The following is a 17013-nucleotide window of genomic DNA, read 5'->3' as shown; positions in this document are numbered from 1 at the left end:
CGAGGAGAAGAAGGAGGATAAACAGAAGGAGAAGGAGGAAAAAGAAGGAGAAGGTGAAAAAGGAGGAGAAACAGAAGATGGAAGAGAAAGAGAAGGAGAAGGAGGAGAAGGAGAAGGAGAAGGAGGAGAAACAGAATAAGAAGGAGGAGAAAGAGAAGGAGGAGGAAGAGAAGGAGAAGGAGGAGAAGGAGAAACAGCGTAATATCACCACTGCATCATTGTTCAATTGCTTTGTGTTCTCCCCCCTCCCCCTTTTTACCACCCTTTTCTTAGGTGAATCATTGGAAAACATCTAAATATAAGGAAGATTGTGTTATAAGCACGCGTTCTGCAAGGATTGTTTAAAGACTTGTGATGGACCGCGGGAATAAATAAAGACTCAACAACAATGCTTCTGGTCGTGCACAGAGGTTGACAGATAGCAAAGTTGAGAAATTTCCAAAGATGGTGGGGGACCACAACTCCCAGCAGCCCCAATGGTACGGCTAAGGGTGAGGGATGCTGGGAACTGTAGTTCAGCAGTTTCTAAACGGTTCATAGTCCCATCCCTAAAACCCAATGAAATCCCAATTCTCATGACCCTTTCCCTGAGAACCATGAATCATCAGCTGGCTTCACACCTCACACTAAGCCATAATTTATTTGAACTACAATTTGCTGAAAAGGCCACCACAGGTCAGATTCACACCTCAAAGCAAAGAACCCATATTATGATTGAGCATGAGGCACAAGCCTAGTGACCAAGGTTAGATTTATGGTCTTCCTGAGCATTTAGAAGACCTCAACATCTGTGCAGACATGTGCAATTCACGTCCTATGTTCTTTCATTTGCAGGCATCAATATTTGAATTCTTAATTTATCTCTGGAAAGTGGAAATATGCCAATATAGAAAAAATTTAAATATTTGCAAATAAACAGAATGACCACATTCTCTACAGGTAACAAGAGCCCCAAATCTATGGAGCTCTTCGTTTTTTTCTACATGTTCTTACACTGTAAGCTTGTGCAATAAAGGAAGACTACAGTATGTTAGTACTGTGTGTATAACCAGTTGGGTTTTCCAATATGTAACTTAAGCCAGAAATGTATGGTTAAAGGAGTTAGCATACTACTGCTTTAAGAGCTGGTGTTGCAATCAGCTATAAGAGGGAGTCCGTCTTTCTTTCTCTGACCCTAGAGCTTTGAGACTCTATCTGATATCTCTCTGATTCCATGCTGGTTTGACTATTCTATTGTAAAGACTACTATGTGTAGTAAGAACTATGTGTTCTAATGTTGGTCTGTATATGTATTGATTGAGGCTTGAATTGCATATGTATTAAGAATATTGATTGCTGTACTTGTGAATAACTAGGACTGTTACTGACTATGATATTTGCCTAATGTTAATAATATTTATGCATTTACTGTATGTGGCCTAGTTATTGGGAGCGCTACTCATATCTCTGGAATATTAGCTGGATATTCTTCACCTCCACGTTTTCCATTGCACAGGGGTAATACAGTTTACTCCTCAAGCTCTAACAGAGTATATTGTTACATTTTAATTCCCTGCCTTTAATTAAACTGACTAAGACACAGCCTAAAACCATCTGCGTATGTGTTTTTACTATCTGACCAATTCTCACAGATGTACAAACCTGAAACATATGATCTCCATGGATTTGATCCTGAGAACTTTCATAGCCAGCTATGAATTTAACATCTGACCATCCATTAGTGTCTCCTCCCCGCAGGAGTTAATCTGATCAGGATGTCAATGCAAATCCCCTTCCCATGCAACATATAATCTTACAATTAGTAATTGCGCACGTACATAAATTGGAGACAGACGTCTCCTTGCTTCATGCATCCAGAGAAAGAGTTGCTGTTTGAAACATAGAAACATAGAAACATAGAAGATTGACGGCAGAAAAAGACCTCGTGGTCCATCTAATCTGCCCTTATACTATTTCCTGTATTTTATCTTAGGATGGATCGATGTTTATCCCAGGCATGTTTAAATTCAGTTCCTGTGGATTTACCAACCACGTCTGCTGGAACTTTGTTCCAAGCATCTACTACTCTTTCAGTAAAATAATATTTCCTCATGTTGCTTCTGATCTTTCCCCCAACTAACCTCAGATTGTGCCCCCTTGTTCTTGTGTTCACTTTCCTATTAAAAACACTTCCCTCCTGAACCGTATTTAACCTTTTAACGTATTTAAATGTTTCGATCCTGTCCCCTCCTTTCCCTTCTGTCCTCCAGACTCTACAGATTGAGTTCATTGGGTCTTTCCTGATCAGTTTTATGCTTAAGACCTTCCACCATTTTTGTAGCCCCTCTTTGGACCCATTCAATTTTATCAATATCTTATTGTAGGTGAGGTCTCCAGAACTAAACACAGTACAGCATGAGTGGAACCTGTCAGTCTAATTTTTTATTAGTTATTTTTCAGCAAAGGGTTGTTTTTTTTAAAAAAAACCACCTTTGTTGAAGAGCAGATTGCTTTATTTATTTATTATTTATTTATTTTGTCCAATACACAATGAGAGTGGGTATATATCTATATACACATAGTAAAATACATGATGAAGCTTATAGAGGAGATACTCATAGTAAAATATATCTAAGAAAGAATAGAAAAGAAGGTATAGTAATAGAACATATCAATGAAAGAATAGAAGAAGAGATATAGGAATAGAAGAAAGGTATAGGAGATATAGGAGAGCAATAGGACAGGGGACGGAAGGCACTCTAGTGCACTTGTACTCACCCCTTACTGACCTCTTAGGAATCTGGATAGGTCAACTGTAGGAATCTGGATAGGTCAACCGTAGATAAACTGAAGTCATATTTTTTACAGTCAAGTTTGGAGCGGTTAATATTAAGTTTAAATCTGTTGTGTGCTCTTGTGTTGTTGTGGTTGAAGCTGAAGTAGTCGCCGACAGGCAGGACGTTGCAGCATATGATCATGTGGGCAATACTTAGATCTTGTAAGAAGCAACAACTTTCTCTTTCCTATAAGGAGATCCTAACGGGACCAAGGTAAAATACATCACTAATGTTTTTTGTGTTGTGTGATTATCATCAAATCTGTTAGGGCTTGCAGACCATGAAACTATGTAATGGAAAAAAGGATGTGCTCAGGCATGTTTGGAATGGTTCACTATAAAGAAGTTGGATCTGGAAAGGAAGAACAGGGTAATTTCCAGACAGACCAAGAGCTATCAACCAGGAAGTTTTTAAGTAGAGATTGGACGACCATTTGTCTCAAATGGGATAGGGCAGTGATGGCACACAGGTGGCACATGTAACCATTTGCACTGCCCCCCCTCCTCACCTTGTGCAAGAGTCTCAAGACTCACTTATGTCACCAGGCTTGGGGCAATTAGATCTAGACACCCTGGGCAATAAATGTGATATATGGCTGTGATTGAATTGTTTGATTGATTTTAATATACTGGGGTTTTAGCTTACGTAGTTTTTTAAGTAGATTTGTCTTTGTATTCACAAAGACGCCTCTGACATGAGTGGTGTTGAGTTGACCACACCCACCCTGGCCATGGTCAGCCTGGACTCTGAAGTCAAACACAACCCTGGTGTGGCCCTCAATGAAATTGAGTTTGACACCCCTGCTGTAGGCAATATCTCCAAGCTAAAAGAGGCCTTCTTCTTTATCGAACCAATTTGTTGGGGATTTTGTTAATAATACTGTATATAGTGTGGCTAGGCTTTTAAATCTTCTGGACTTTGCCATTAACCTTTCTATGGACGTTTCGTTTATATCCCACTTTTATTTTATTTTTTAACATCATTTAATTTAACATCTCATCAATTTTTATGGTCATTTTATTAAACATTACAATTAAAAAGATTTTTCAAAAATATCAAACTTAGGGAAGCTAAAAGAATAAACGCTTGTCTGTAACCAGTGGAATGGTTTTCAAGAAGATACTGGACACTTGTCTAAAACAGCATAGACTGTCCTGCTTGTTCAGGGAGTTGGACTAGATGACCTCCAAGGTCTCTTCCATCTCTTATTATTCTATGTTCTGTGTTCAATCATCAATCTTAAAAATTTGCCATTTCTTTCCTGGAATTTATTTTATTTTATTTTATTTATTGGATATGTATGCCGCCCCTCTTCGTAGACTTGGGGCGGCTAACAACAGTAACAAAAAACAGCATGTAAATCCAATACTAAAACAACTAAAAAACCCTTATTGTAAAACCAAACATCCCTACAAACAAACATAACATGCATAAATTGTAAAGGCCTAGGGGGAAAGAATATCTCAGTTCCCCCATGCCTGACGGCAGAGGTGGGTTTTAAGGAGCTTACGAAAGGCAAGGAGGGTGGGGGCTATTCTGATCTTCTCAGGTGGGTAAAATAAGGACCCGGATTGTGGGGGCAATAGCCTTGCTCTGTTAAAAAAGTGCTATTGCTAATATGTTGTAAGCCGCCCTGAGTCTAAGGAGAAGGGCGGCATAAAAATCGAATAAATAAATAAATAAATAAATAAATAAATAAATAAATAAATAAATAAATAAATAAATAAATAAATAAATAAATAAATAAATAAATAAATAAATAAATAAATAAATCAATCAATCAATCAATCAATCAATCAATCAATCAATCAATCAATCTCCGGGGGAGTTGGTTCCAGAGGGCCGGGGCCGCCACAGAGAAGGCTTTTCCCCTGGGCCCCGCCAAATGACATTGTTTTGTTGGTCGCTGGGATTCGTGCGGCAGAAGGCAGTCTCATAGATACCCTGGTCCGGTGCAATGAAGGGCTTTATAGATGATGACCAACACTTTGAATTGTGACCGGAAACTAATCGGCAACCAATGCAGACTGCGGAGTGTTGGTGTTACATGGGCATTTTGGGGAAAGCCCATGATTGCTCTTGCAGCTGCATTCTGCACAATCTGAAGTTTCCGAACACTTTTCAGTTATCAATTTAATGCCTCTTGAAGAGGTATAAGAGAAAGAACATTTGCAAATTTTCTGGCGCTGTAACTTTGAAGTCTCTGGATGTAGATGCAAAGATCCAGGTGCTGTAAAAGGGCCAGTTTGTAATCCTTTCCCTTCTTCCATCGAAAGAACGTCAAGAAAACAGGTGCACAAATGCTGGTATTTTTTTATTAAGGACATATCACTCACTATCATACCATAAATGTGAGATAGAAAAATAGTCAGTTTAAAAGCATTTTCATTAACTTGATGTGTTCCTGTTGAGTGAAAAACTAGAGTAGCATTACATTCCATGATGTATTCAGGGAAGACAGAATCATATTCAGTTCCCTTACTGTAGTAACTTGGCAAAAAAGGAACCAACAACCCCCCAAAAAACACAATTTCAGGGGGAGAAGAAGAGGTAGAAAGGGGATTACCAAAATACAGTGGTACCTCTACCTAAGAATACCTCTACTTACGAACTTTTCTAGATAAGAACCGGGTGTTCAAGGCTTTTTTGCCTCTTCTCGAGAACCATTTTCCACTTACAAACCCAAGTCTCCGGAACTGTAACCGGAAAAGGCAAGGAGAAGCTTCTGTGGGGGCCCTCTAGGAATCTCCTGGGAGGGAACAGGGCCAGAAAAGGTGGGGAGAAGCCTCTGTGGGGCCTCTCTAGGAATCTCCTGGGAGGAAACAGGGCCAGAAAAGGTGGGGAGGAGCTTCCGTAGGGCCCCTCTAGGAATCTCCTGGGGGGAACAGGGCCAAAAAAGGTGGGGAGAAGCCTCTGTGGGGCCTCTCTAGGAATCTCCTGGGAGGAAACAGGGCCAAAAAAGGTGGGGAGAAGCCTCTGTGGGGCCTCTCTAAGAATCTCCAGGTAGGAAACAGGGCCTCCACCCTCCATGTGGTTTCCCCAATCGCACACATTATTTGCTTTTACAATCGCACACATTATTTCCCCAATCGCACACATTATTTGCTTTTACAATGATTCCTATGGGGAAAATTGCTTCATCTTACAAACATTTCTACTTAAGAACCTCGTCACGGAACGAATTACGTTCGTAAGTCGAGGTACCACTGTAAAGCAAAGAATTTAGATAAACTTCCTCTGATATCAAGTACCGCAGATGCTTCCAAGACCTCCCAGCAAAACAAACAGTGTTTGCTTTCTCCCTAAGCAAACAATGAATTTACTGAGGTCGTGGGAATGTAGGGTGAGGAAGATTAGAACTTATACTTTTTATCACAGAGTTTACAATCAGAAGAGAGAAAGCCTTCCTTCAAAAAGAAAATATCCAGCTCACATCAATCAATGGAAAAATGCTACCAGTATGCCCCAGTTTGGGCGTACTGGTAGCGGCAGCCACCAATGGTTTGAAGAACTGTTTTATTTCATTTATTTCTTTTTGTTTTATGCCGCCCTTCTCCTTAGACTCAGGGCGGCTTACAACATGTTAGCAATAGCGCTTTTTAACAGAGCCAGCCTATTGCCCCTCACAATTGTGTTGTGAGCCGCCCCGAGTCTACGGAGAGGGGCGCCATACAAATCTAATAAATAAATAAATTAAATAAATAAAATCCGGGTCCTCATTTTACCCACCTCGGAAGGATGGAAGGCTGAGTCAACCTTGAGCTGTCTTGAAGCCATCTCAACCTGGAAGTTGAATCAACCTCAGCTAGTAGTTAGCTGAAGTAGCCTGCAGTGCTGCACTCTAACCACTGCACCACCCCAGCTCTTATAATATATAATACATATTGCAATATATAAAGGCAACTAGTTGCTCCTCCAGAAAATTCCTACCTTTCTCCAAGCACGAGCACATTTTCAGAAACCACAGGATCACAATTCTATCAGGATCTCTCAAAAATCTCGTTGTACGCTCCCATCATATCCTTGACAAAATAACCACCAAGTATTGGAGTTTGGGGAAAAAGCAAAGCAAAACCTAACAGATCTGTAGGAATTTGTTTCTGCTCCTGTAAGCCAAGATCTGAAGGTCTTCACATGGGGCGGTGAAGTCTTGCAGTACTTATCCCACTCAAAAACTGCTTCCCATTCTATGTCTTACTTTCCCGAAGGGTGGGGGTGGGGGGAATAAAACAATTCCCTTGCTTGGCACATAATCTCTAAATCTTATAAGCAATGGAAACAATTTTTTTCGTCCGAGCAGATTGGCAGTTGAGATCATTGGTTTTGCATACTGTAGGGAGCTAAACATTTACCTTATTAAAAGACTGCCCTCCAAAACACCGCACAGTTAAATAAACTGTTACCACTGTAATTGTTTTACAAGCATACTGCTGATAATATTATGAATTACCACTAATGTCTAGTTAGTAAATTAATACAGGAGTATCATTTAGTGTTAATTCCAGCGAGTTTCCTGAAGTTAAGTATATGAAGAGGGATTAGTTTCCTTCAAGACTGAAATGCGCCTAAGAAGAAGGAGTGTATCACACACAGCAGTGCAGAAAACAACACCATGGAGCGGCATGTCGGGAATAGTTTGAAATTGTGCGACTTGTCCGCTTGAGAATTCATCAGCCCAGGAGCTAGGAAGAGTAGACTTTGGGCTTCAAATGAAAGCGATGGAAATAAAGATGACAACAGGACATCAAGACAGTTTTATTCCAATACAGTGGTACCTCTACTTACGAACTTAATTCGTTCCGTGACCAGATTCTTAAGTAGAAAAGTTTCTAAGAAGAAGCAATTTTTCCCATGGGAATCAATGTAAAAGCAAATAATGTGTGTGATTGGGGAAACCACAGGGAAGGTGGAGGCCCTGTTTCCTCCCAGGAGATTGCTAGAGAGGCCCCATGGAGGCTTCTTTCCACCTATTCTGGCCTGTTTCCTTCCAGGAGATTCCTAGAGAAGCCCCATGGAGGCTTCTTTCCACCTATTCTGGCCTGTTTCCTTCCAGGAGATTCCTAGAGAGGCCCCATGGAGGCTTCTTTCCACCTATTCTGGCCTGTTCCCTTCCAGGAGATTCCTAGAGAAGCCCCATGGAGGCTTCTTTCCACCTATTCTGGCCTGTTTCCTTCCAGGAGATTCCTAGAGAGGCCCCATGGAGGCTTCTTTCCACCTATTCTGGACTGTTTCCTTCCAGGAGATTGCTAGAGAAGCCCCATGGAGGCTTCTTTCCACCTATTCTGGCCTGTTTCCTTCCAGGAGATTCCTAGAGAGGCCCCATGGAGGCTTCTCCCCACCTTTTCCAGCCCTGTTTCCTCCCAGGAGATTCCTAGAGAGGCCCCATGGAGGCTTCTCCCCGCCTTTTCCGGCCTGTTTCCTCCCAGGAGATTCCTAGAGTGGCCCCACAGAAGCTTCTCCCTGCCTTTTCCGGTTACAGTTTTGGAGGCTTGGGTTTGTAAATGGAAAATGGCTCTTGAGAAGAGGCAAAAAAATCTTGAACGCCCAGTTCCTATCTAGAAAAGTTCATAAATAGAGGCGTTCGTAGGTAGAGGTACCACTGTACTTTCCAGGCCTTGCTCTCAAGATTAATCTTTTTTCCTTCCTAGAAGTCTACTCAGATAAGGCCCATGAGGTCATTGTCACCCAAATGTTTATTAATAATACCGTAATCAATTAGTAATAAGCCATAATTGATAGCAGCTTTTATCAACTTTGCTAGATTATCACCCGAGAGTTATCCACCGCAAAGATTTAAATGCTTCATTTTATTTTTAACTTTCCTTTTTCTCTATTTCAGTAATGTCAGGCAAAGATCTATGGTTTCACTACATGAACAAATGATGGGGCAGAATAATTTATGATTTTGACTCCAGCTTTCAGGAAAGCTATTTCCAATCTTCACCTCTGATTTGGTTCGTCAAAAGCTACTCAAACTCACAACAGAGTTACTCCCAAGTAGATGGGTTTTACTAAACCTCAAGGAGTGCTGGACATAGTCTATTTACAAAATTTACCCTGTCTGCCAAGAAAGCCTATTGCAGGTTGAATAAATTAACTCAACATGCATAAGACCTACAGTTATGGGTTTTGGACTGGAGGCCATTGGGTGAGTATATGAATAGGAGGAAAGCAAGAAGGACCTGTTGTAGCACAACTCCAAAAGTCGTGAATGCCCCAACACTGGAAGTTTTTAAGCAAATGTTGGATAACCATCTGTCTGAAAGTAGTGTAGGGTTTCCTGCCTAAGCAGGGAGTTGGACTAGAAGACCTCCAAGGTCCCTTCCAACTCTGTTGTTATTATTATTAACAGATCACCTTAGTAAATGATACTACCAGAAATATACTGAAGATCTGTGGTGGGAAGACATTTCAAAAGTTTTCGTTTGACCGATAAGAGCTGGAGACAATTTGACACAGTTAATTGGTTTTCTGCATACAAACTGGGCAAGGGACATTTAGTTAGGGAGCAGCCTAGGATGAACAACAGTGACAAGAATGGTTCATCTTTGGTGTTCCTCTGAGACTTGTGGACATTGACAAACTTTTATTCCATCAGTAAGCTCTAACGGTCACAATGAACAACTAAATGCACAATGCAACCAGTCAACTCCCAGAACCTTGAGAGGCTAAACTATGCCCAATGAATTTGAACCTTGCAAACACATTAGAGATATGAATTCGATGGAGCAACCATGTTCAATGTCAAGTAAAGATTTTGCCTCAAACTTTTTGGGCTCTGTACTTTCTTTTTATCAGAAAGGAACACCCAGAGTTTAGCTCTATCATTTCATCTCCCTGTTAGGCTGATTTTTAAAAGTCCCTTCCCTATGAGCCTCGGTGGCGCAGTGGTTAGAGTGCAGTACTGCAAGCTGCTTCTGCTGACTGCTGGCTGTGGTTCAGCAGTTCAAATCTCACCCCCTGCTCAAGGTTGACTCAGCCTTCCATCCTTCCAAGGTGGGTAAAATGAGGACCCAGATTGTTACGGGGCAAGATGCTGATTCTGTAAACCTCTTAGAGAGGACTGTAAAAGCACCGTGAAGCGGTGTACAAGTCTGTTGCTACCCTCTTTACAACCAGTCCACCTGTGTCATTACTGAGTCTGTTGAAAAAGGGCGGTCTGTAAATGCAAATAAATCAATAAATAAGCTGAAATGCCAGGAATCAACTTCCTCCCCTTGCCAGCCCCGTTTAGAAGGCAGAAGTTTCTCCTAATGAAGAAAGAGTCATTGTCAAGGAGCAACCAGAGGCCCTGATATGGCAGGGAAACAAGGAAAGGCGGAGGTAGTCAGCAAAGAATGCAAGCATATCTTACCTTAGCAGCTTAACTGCATACTTGTTTTAAGGACTGTCAGTCTGGTTAGCAATCACTCAGTGAAAGGATGCAGCCGAGCTTGGCACTGACAGATTGCCAAAGGGGGGGCGGGGGGCGTCCCACTTCTCCTATCACAAAAGAAAATAAAGGCAAGGGATGATGTAAAGCGAAAAGTAGCAAATTCGCCAAAAATCACAGCCACGGCGCAGAGGTCAAGGGGAAATTCAACAGGGTGGAGGAAAAAGGTTAAAGATGAAATCGGATCTTTCGGGGAAGGAGGAATGACAATCTATCCTTAAAGCAAGGCCGGCGGTGACGTGGGACAGACAAGAAGCTAAATACTGCACAGCGCTGGGATCGTTGGTTTTCATCAGATCAATAAAAGCTTATATTTATCAGGATTCCAAGCATCTGCCACTTCTGACAACCTCTACTTTATTTTCCTCCCTCCCTCCTGCTGGATCGCGGCAAAGAGAAGCATGGGAGAGAGAGAGAGAAAGGGAAAAAACGCTGCTTTTAATGCTATTTACACCTGAAGTCACAATTCCATTAAGAGGACCTGTTTTGTTAAAGAAGCAGGAATTGATATTATTATATTGGCAGGAGCTGGCAACTCGCTTTTGTTGTGCTCTCCATGTTTTTTCCTCTCCTTTGCAATCCAAACACAGCAAGAAGATTTTCTGACATTAAGTGCACTTTTTATTTTATTTTTTATTTATTTAAATTTCTTTTCCGGTGGGTTCAAACTTACCATTTATACAAAGAGAAGAGGAGGCTTGCTGCTAAAACAGTTACTACTCTAATCATCTGTACAACAATATTTGCTATCAGGCATTCTAAATAGATTATCACCAGTCCATCTGTGTCATTATTGATTTATAAGGCTTTAAGCGGCTTTAAAATGGAAGCTTTCCCACTAAGGGGGTTTCTTGTATAAATCAGAAGCATACTCAAATATAGCAGCCATCACTCAAGAAGAGGGTCCATGTGTGGACGGGCACATATTGTGCGTATGTGCATTTGTGCATACACACACACATATATATATATATTCATTTGCCACCCCCTTAACTCATAACAAAAATGAGAAGATGATAAATTGCTTGTAATATACTGATCCAAACTGATATGCAAATTTTGTGGGGTTTTTTTTAAAATATATGACTTGAGTAAAAAGAGGCATCATTAACATATGAATGCTCTATGCAAATGATGGTGACAGAGCAGATGTTGCTGCATGTAATTGACCTATATTGAGAATTGCATCAGACCCCTTAACTCTATTAATTCACTACCCGGTAACTGGATATGGTGCCCCCCACCCCAAAAAAAGTACATTCTTTGAAACCATACAGTGGAAGTAAGTCTGACAGAGTCCCAAGGATACTAAAACAAGGTCATTGTCACCCGTTATTTTGCTGTCATCTGCATTCTGCTCCTTATGGGTGACATCATCAAGTGGCAGTGTAAATCGATCACTTAATAGCATTTAGAAAAATACTGCAGCAGGTTAGGGGGAGAATTGTCCCAGGTTTTTTTAAAAAAAATTATTCTTTTTCTTTGGCAGAAATGTCATACCTCTTAAATTGAGGGCTGATTTTTTTTTTTTTGCATGAGTGCACTGTGAAACACACAGATGCCATTTTATTCCCTGTCTTTATTTTTTTTTCTCCCCCTCTCTTCTTCTCCGAATGACATTAAATTGTATTAAATAGCCTTTTGTCCAGAGGGCACAGACCACCCTGTATATGATAATGTATTAATGCCCCCACGTTCTAACCACTGAGCTGAAACATTTGGAGACTTAGAGGAGAAGTATGAAGCTTCCTTGTGTGTGTATTGCCTGCTAACAACTGTGACACATACTAATAGAAACATACCTAATAAATTACTGCTTTCAGGTCTACCAAGCTGACATTTCTCTGCAAGGGACAATTTTATATTTGTGGCACAGAACAAAATTGCTTCATATGAAGCTACTGTGGATTAGCATAAAAATTAACACTTAAATTTCAGCTTATTTTCTACCCTCTCTTCCTGCCACAACAATCAATTCCTCTTATAAATCTGATTAGATTTTATGATGCTTATTATTCAAAGCATGTCTCAACACAGCATCCACAGAGCTTGAAGACTATTTGTTTAAATGTGGGAGGGGGAAGCAGCAGATAAATCTATAGGTATTTTTTATTACCCCATTCCCAACCAGTTTCTTTCTCATATTGTAACATCAGTAATTGATTGCACACATTAATTAACATGTAAGGTAGAATTTCTGCATTATGCATGATTTATTTTCCTATCTAGTTAGTAGCATTGTCTGCTGACCTTGTGCTGCTAGGACATTGGACTCGATTTGGGTCCACACATAAATGCCAATGTTCATTCCCCCGAAAGTTATTAATGTCAGATATGAAATGAGATTTTTGATTTCACCTGCTTACTAAACCACAAAAGCAGTTGTTCCCCCCACAAAGCAGGCTTAAAAACCTGGAAATCCGAAAATGATCAATTGCCGAATCTAAGCAGCATGCAACTGTGTTCACGAGGTGCAATTCGGCAGGAGAGAATTGGCAAATACTCTAAAACAAAAGTCCAGATTAAAATAAATAAGTAATAAACAAACAAACAAACAAACAAAGAGGGGCCATTAATGGGGAACATCATGAAAAATGGACATTGTACATAAAATGTCCACCATTGTACACGCAAAGTCTCCCATTTTACCCGATGACAGAAACCTGGCCTGACAGAATGCCAAATGGTTGGATTGATTTTCTTTAACCTGACGTTAAATTTAAAAAAACAAGCTTTCCCAACAATTTAATATTTTACACTAAGAAATTACCTTAAAACTGCATATCAAAGCACCAGAACAAGCTTTGATGTCCATATGGTGCATCTGTCTTAGCAGAAGGAGCATTGGAGGTTAACCTTTCATTGCCAGGTTCTGTGTCTCACTCGTCTGCAATATTGTTGACAATGACTAAAAGTGAATCTCTACAACCACCAAAGGTGTGTTCTACTCCTGAATCAGATCTCAGAAGACTTGGTGGGGTGGGAGTTATGTGAGATCTGGAGATTATTTGGATCTGCATAGCTTTCTTTGCCCCTTATTTTGAAAGTGGGGAGGGGAGGCTGTCTTAGAAGGACTGCCCAATTGGTGTTGGCTTTAAAGGCAACATTCTTTTATTTCGCTTTCCAACTGGACTTATGCAAAGCCCATTACAAGACTGAAATCCCATAGGCCAGCATGGAAAACAGTAGAGTAGAGTAGAGTAGAGTAGGAGTAAATTTGATTGGATTGGATTGGATTGGATTGGATTTGTATGCCGCTCCTCTCCGTAGACTCGGGGCGGCTAACAACAATAGTAAACAGCATATGACAATCCAATATAAACAGCTAAAAACCCCTATTGTAAAGCAGAATAGAGTAGAGTGGATTAGAGTAGGAGTAAAGCAGAATAGAGTATTGAGTATAGAATAATACAGTATACAATAATACACAATAATATAGAAGTAGTAGATGCTTGGAACAAAATTCCAGCAGACGTGGTTGGTAAACCCGCAGCAACTGAATTTAAACATGCCTAGAATAAACATATATCCATCCTAAAATAAAATACAGGAAATAGTATAAGGGTAGACTAGATGAACCATGAGGTCTTTTTCTGCCATCAATCTTCTATGTTTCTAATAATAATATAGAATATAGAACAATATAGAGTAATATAGAATATAAAATATAGAATTCTTTATTGGCCAAGGGTGATTGGACACACAAGGAATTTGCCATAAGATCTATCCAGTTTAATTCTGAGAATAATCAGAGAGAGGAATGGTCCAAGGCACCTTCTTGTGGCCTGACCATTAGTGATCTTTCTACCAAACCTCAATCTTCATCACCCGGCCTGCACAAAATTAAACAGAATTAGGTGTGATACTGGATGGGAAGATTCCCTTTCCCACGATTGTAATGATGTTATGCAAACTATTAAACTTATTGTGCGAGATTGTCCCATGATGTGCACTCTCTGGTTCCCTAGAAAATCTGCAGGAAATAACACCAAAAATGATCACCTAGAATAGCTGAATTGTATATCCAGTATTTATATATATTATATTATATTATATATATTTATTGGATTTATATGCCACCCCTCTCCGCAGACTCGGGGCGGCTAACAACAGTAATAAAACAGCATATAATAATAATCCAATACTAAAAACAGTTAAAAACCCATTATTATAAAAACCAAACATGCATACAGACATACCATGCATAAAATTGTAAAGGCCTAGGGGGAAAGAGTATCTCAATTCCCCCATGCCTGGAGGCAGAGGTGGGTTTTAAGCAGCTTATGAAAGGCAAGGAGGGTGGGGGCAATTCTAATATCTGGGGAGAGTTAGATCCAGAGGGCCGGGGCCGCCACAGAGAAGGCTCTTCCCCTGGGTCCTATTGAGATCCCATAGATGTTTTTGTATATATAATTATGTGGATGGTGTGTGTATATGTTTATTTCTCTTCTGTCATCTTCTCATCATACATTAAATAAATAACTAAAGAGAATTATGACGAGGAGATCAGATAAGGGCCCGTTGCCCTTAAGTGATGCCACTTCTCCCATATTCATTCAATTATGAGCCTTTTCTATTTAAATAATGAGCAGGAGGTTTAATCTCAGTAAGCAGTTGCCCAATAACGCCATCCAGGGAGCGTTGCTTCCCTCTCTGTGACCTATTGGGAAACAGAAATATAGACATTATCTGAGGGTTGATTATCCTCAAAAATTTCCTTTTTCAACAGAGAGTTGCTTTCCAGGCCAAACCTCTCTAGCTTTGCCTCCAACCCAATGGGTTGTGTTAAAGAGCCATCTGCTATGAGAAATTTTGCATCCATGAATGTACTCACCAACCCCACTTGTAATAAAGGAGAATGGTTTAGATAAAAAGAGGCTGGGAATTAGCTCTACAGGCTCTGACTTTTAGCTCTCAAAAAGACCTCTATTTTCGTCAATAGTATTTCCAAAGTACGTATTAGAGGGGAGGAATCTTAGCTACTTTACCGCTGTTCAAATCAGTGGGAACCACGCAACTCAAAATGAATGCCGTGCTTTAAAGAGAAACAACCAATACTTACTGTTCATATACAGTGGACGGCTTTTTTTTTTTAACCCAGACCTGCATTTTTTACCGTTGTTTAGTTCCCACCGGAGGGTTATTAGTGACTTTTATGACTTTAATCACTTGCCAAATTTGACATTTTTTTTTTTAAAAGGGCAACCTTTCGCACCTCTGCCATTTTGAAAACAATGTTCTCGGGAACTGCATTCTGCATTGGTTGCTGATCAGTTTCCGGTCACAATTCAAAGTGTTGGTTATGACCTATAAAGCCCTTCATGGCACCGGACCAGAATATCTCCGGGACCGCCTTCTGCCGCACGAATCCCAGCGACCGGTTAGGTCCCACAGAGTTGGCCTTCTCCGGGTCCCATCGACTAAACAATGTCGTTTGGCGGGACCCAGGAGAAGAGCCTTCTCTGTGGCAGCCTCGACCCTTTGGAACCAGCTTCCCCCGGAGATTAGAACTGCCCCCACCCTCCTTGCTTTTTGTAAAGCTCTTAAGACCCATCTCTGCCATCAGGCATGGGGGAACTGAGATACTCTTTCCCCCTAGGCATTTACAATTTTATGCATGGTATGTCTGTAGGTATGATTGGTTTTTATATAATGGGTTTTTAACTGTTTTTAGTATTGGATTTTGTTATAGAGTATACTGTTTTATTGCTGTTGTTAGCCGCCCTGAGTCTGCGGAGAGGGGCAGCATACAAATAAATGAATGAATGAATGAATGAATGAATGAATAAATAAATAATGAATGAATGAATGAATAAATGTGGCCATGCCTCTTGAGTGTGCATGCGCTTTGCACAGACATGCACAATACCAAAAATTCAAAAAACAATCCACCCCAAAAGCCAAAAACAAGATAGTGGCAGTGATGAGCATCAGCTGGTGCGCCCAGGTGCACGGCTCTGGTAGGAAAATCTGGGAGACATGCGCAGCTGATATGCCCCTGCATGAGATTTGGCTTCTGCACATGAGCAGCAAGCCGAATGTTGCATGAAGATGTGCACAAGAGTGAGATTTTGGCTATTTTCACTGATTTCTTTTGCTTCTGCCCAAAGTAAAATAATAAATATGAACACTAACATTCCACTAGGACCCAAATTGGAGAGTTTGGGTGTGTGTGTGTTTACTTCTTTCAGAAGACAGAAAATAATTGAGATGCCCTGTCTTATGGTAAGATGAGTGGCCAATAAAGTTTATAAATGAACAAACAATAAAGGACTACCTATATGGTGATGGTTATTTCTCGAATTATTTCCTTACTGTACTGCCTTATGCATGTATGTTCCTGTACGTCACAGGTGTCAAACCTGCCACATCACGTTGCTGTCATATGATGTTTCACAATGTTAACCCACATTCTGTAAAAGACCTTGGAATACTAATATCGAATGACCTAAGTGCTAAAGCCCACTGCAACAATATCGCCAAAAAAGCCTCTAGAGTTGTTAACCTGATCCTACGCAGCTTCTGCTCAGGCAATCTCACTCTACTCACAAGAGCCTACAAAACTTTTGCCAGACCCATCTTAGACTACTGCTCATCTGTCTGGAACCCATACCACATCTCAGACATCAACACCCTTGAAAATGTCCAAAGATATTTCACCAGAAGAGCCCTTCACTCCTCCACTCGAAACAGAATATCCTACGAAAATAGACTAACAATCCTGGGCCTAGAAAGCCTAGAACTACGGCGCCTAAAGCACGATTT

At 40.6% G+C, this 17013-nt stretch overlaps 1 protein-coding gene across 2 annotated transcripts in view; it reads right to left on the bottom strand.

Moving 5' to 3' along the window:
* ZNF536 (zinc finger protein 536) overlaps positions 1–17013 on the bottom strand; it is a 354431-nt gene that overhangs the window by 162825 nt on the left and 174593 nt on the right. For both annotated transcript variants that reach the window (XM_070760286.1, XM_070760285.1), the window contains exon 3: positions 10171–10298. The gene's annotated coding sequence lies outside the window, so the exon portion shown is untranslated. The remainder of the gene's footprint in view (positions 1–10170; positions 10299–17013) is intronic.

Source organism: Erythrolamprus reginae, chromosome 9 (assembly GCF_031021105.1).
Source record: "Erythrolamprus reginae isolate rEryReg1 chromosome 9, rEryReg1.hap1, whole genome shotgun sequence".
NCBI classification, from domain to species: Eukaryota; Metazoa; Chordata; class Lepidosauria; order Squamata; family Dipsadidae; genus Erythrolamprus; species Erythrolamprus reginae.
This window is presented reverse-complemented; position numbering and strand designations above follow the sequence as displayed.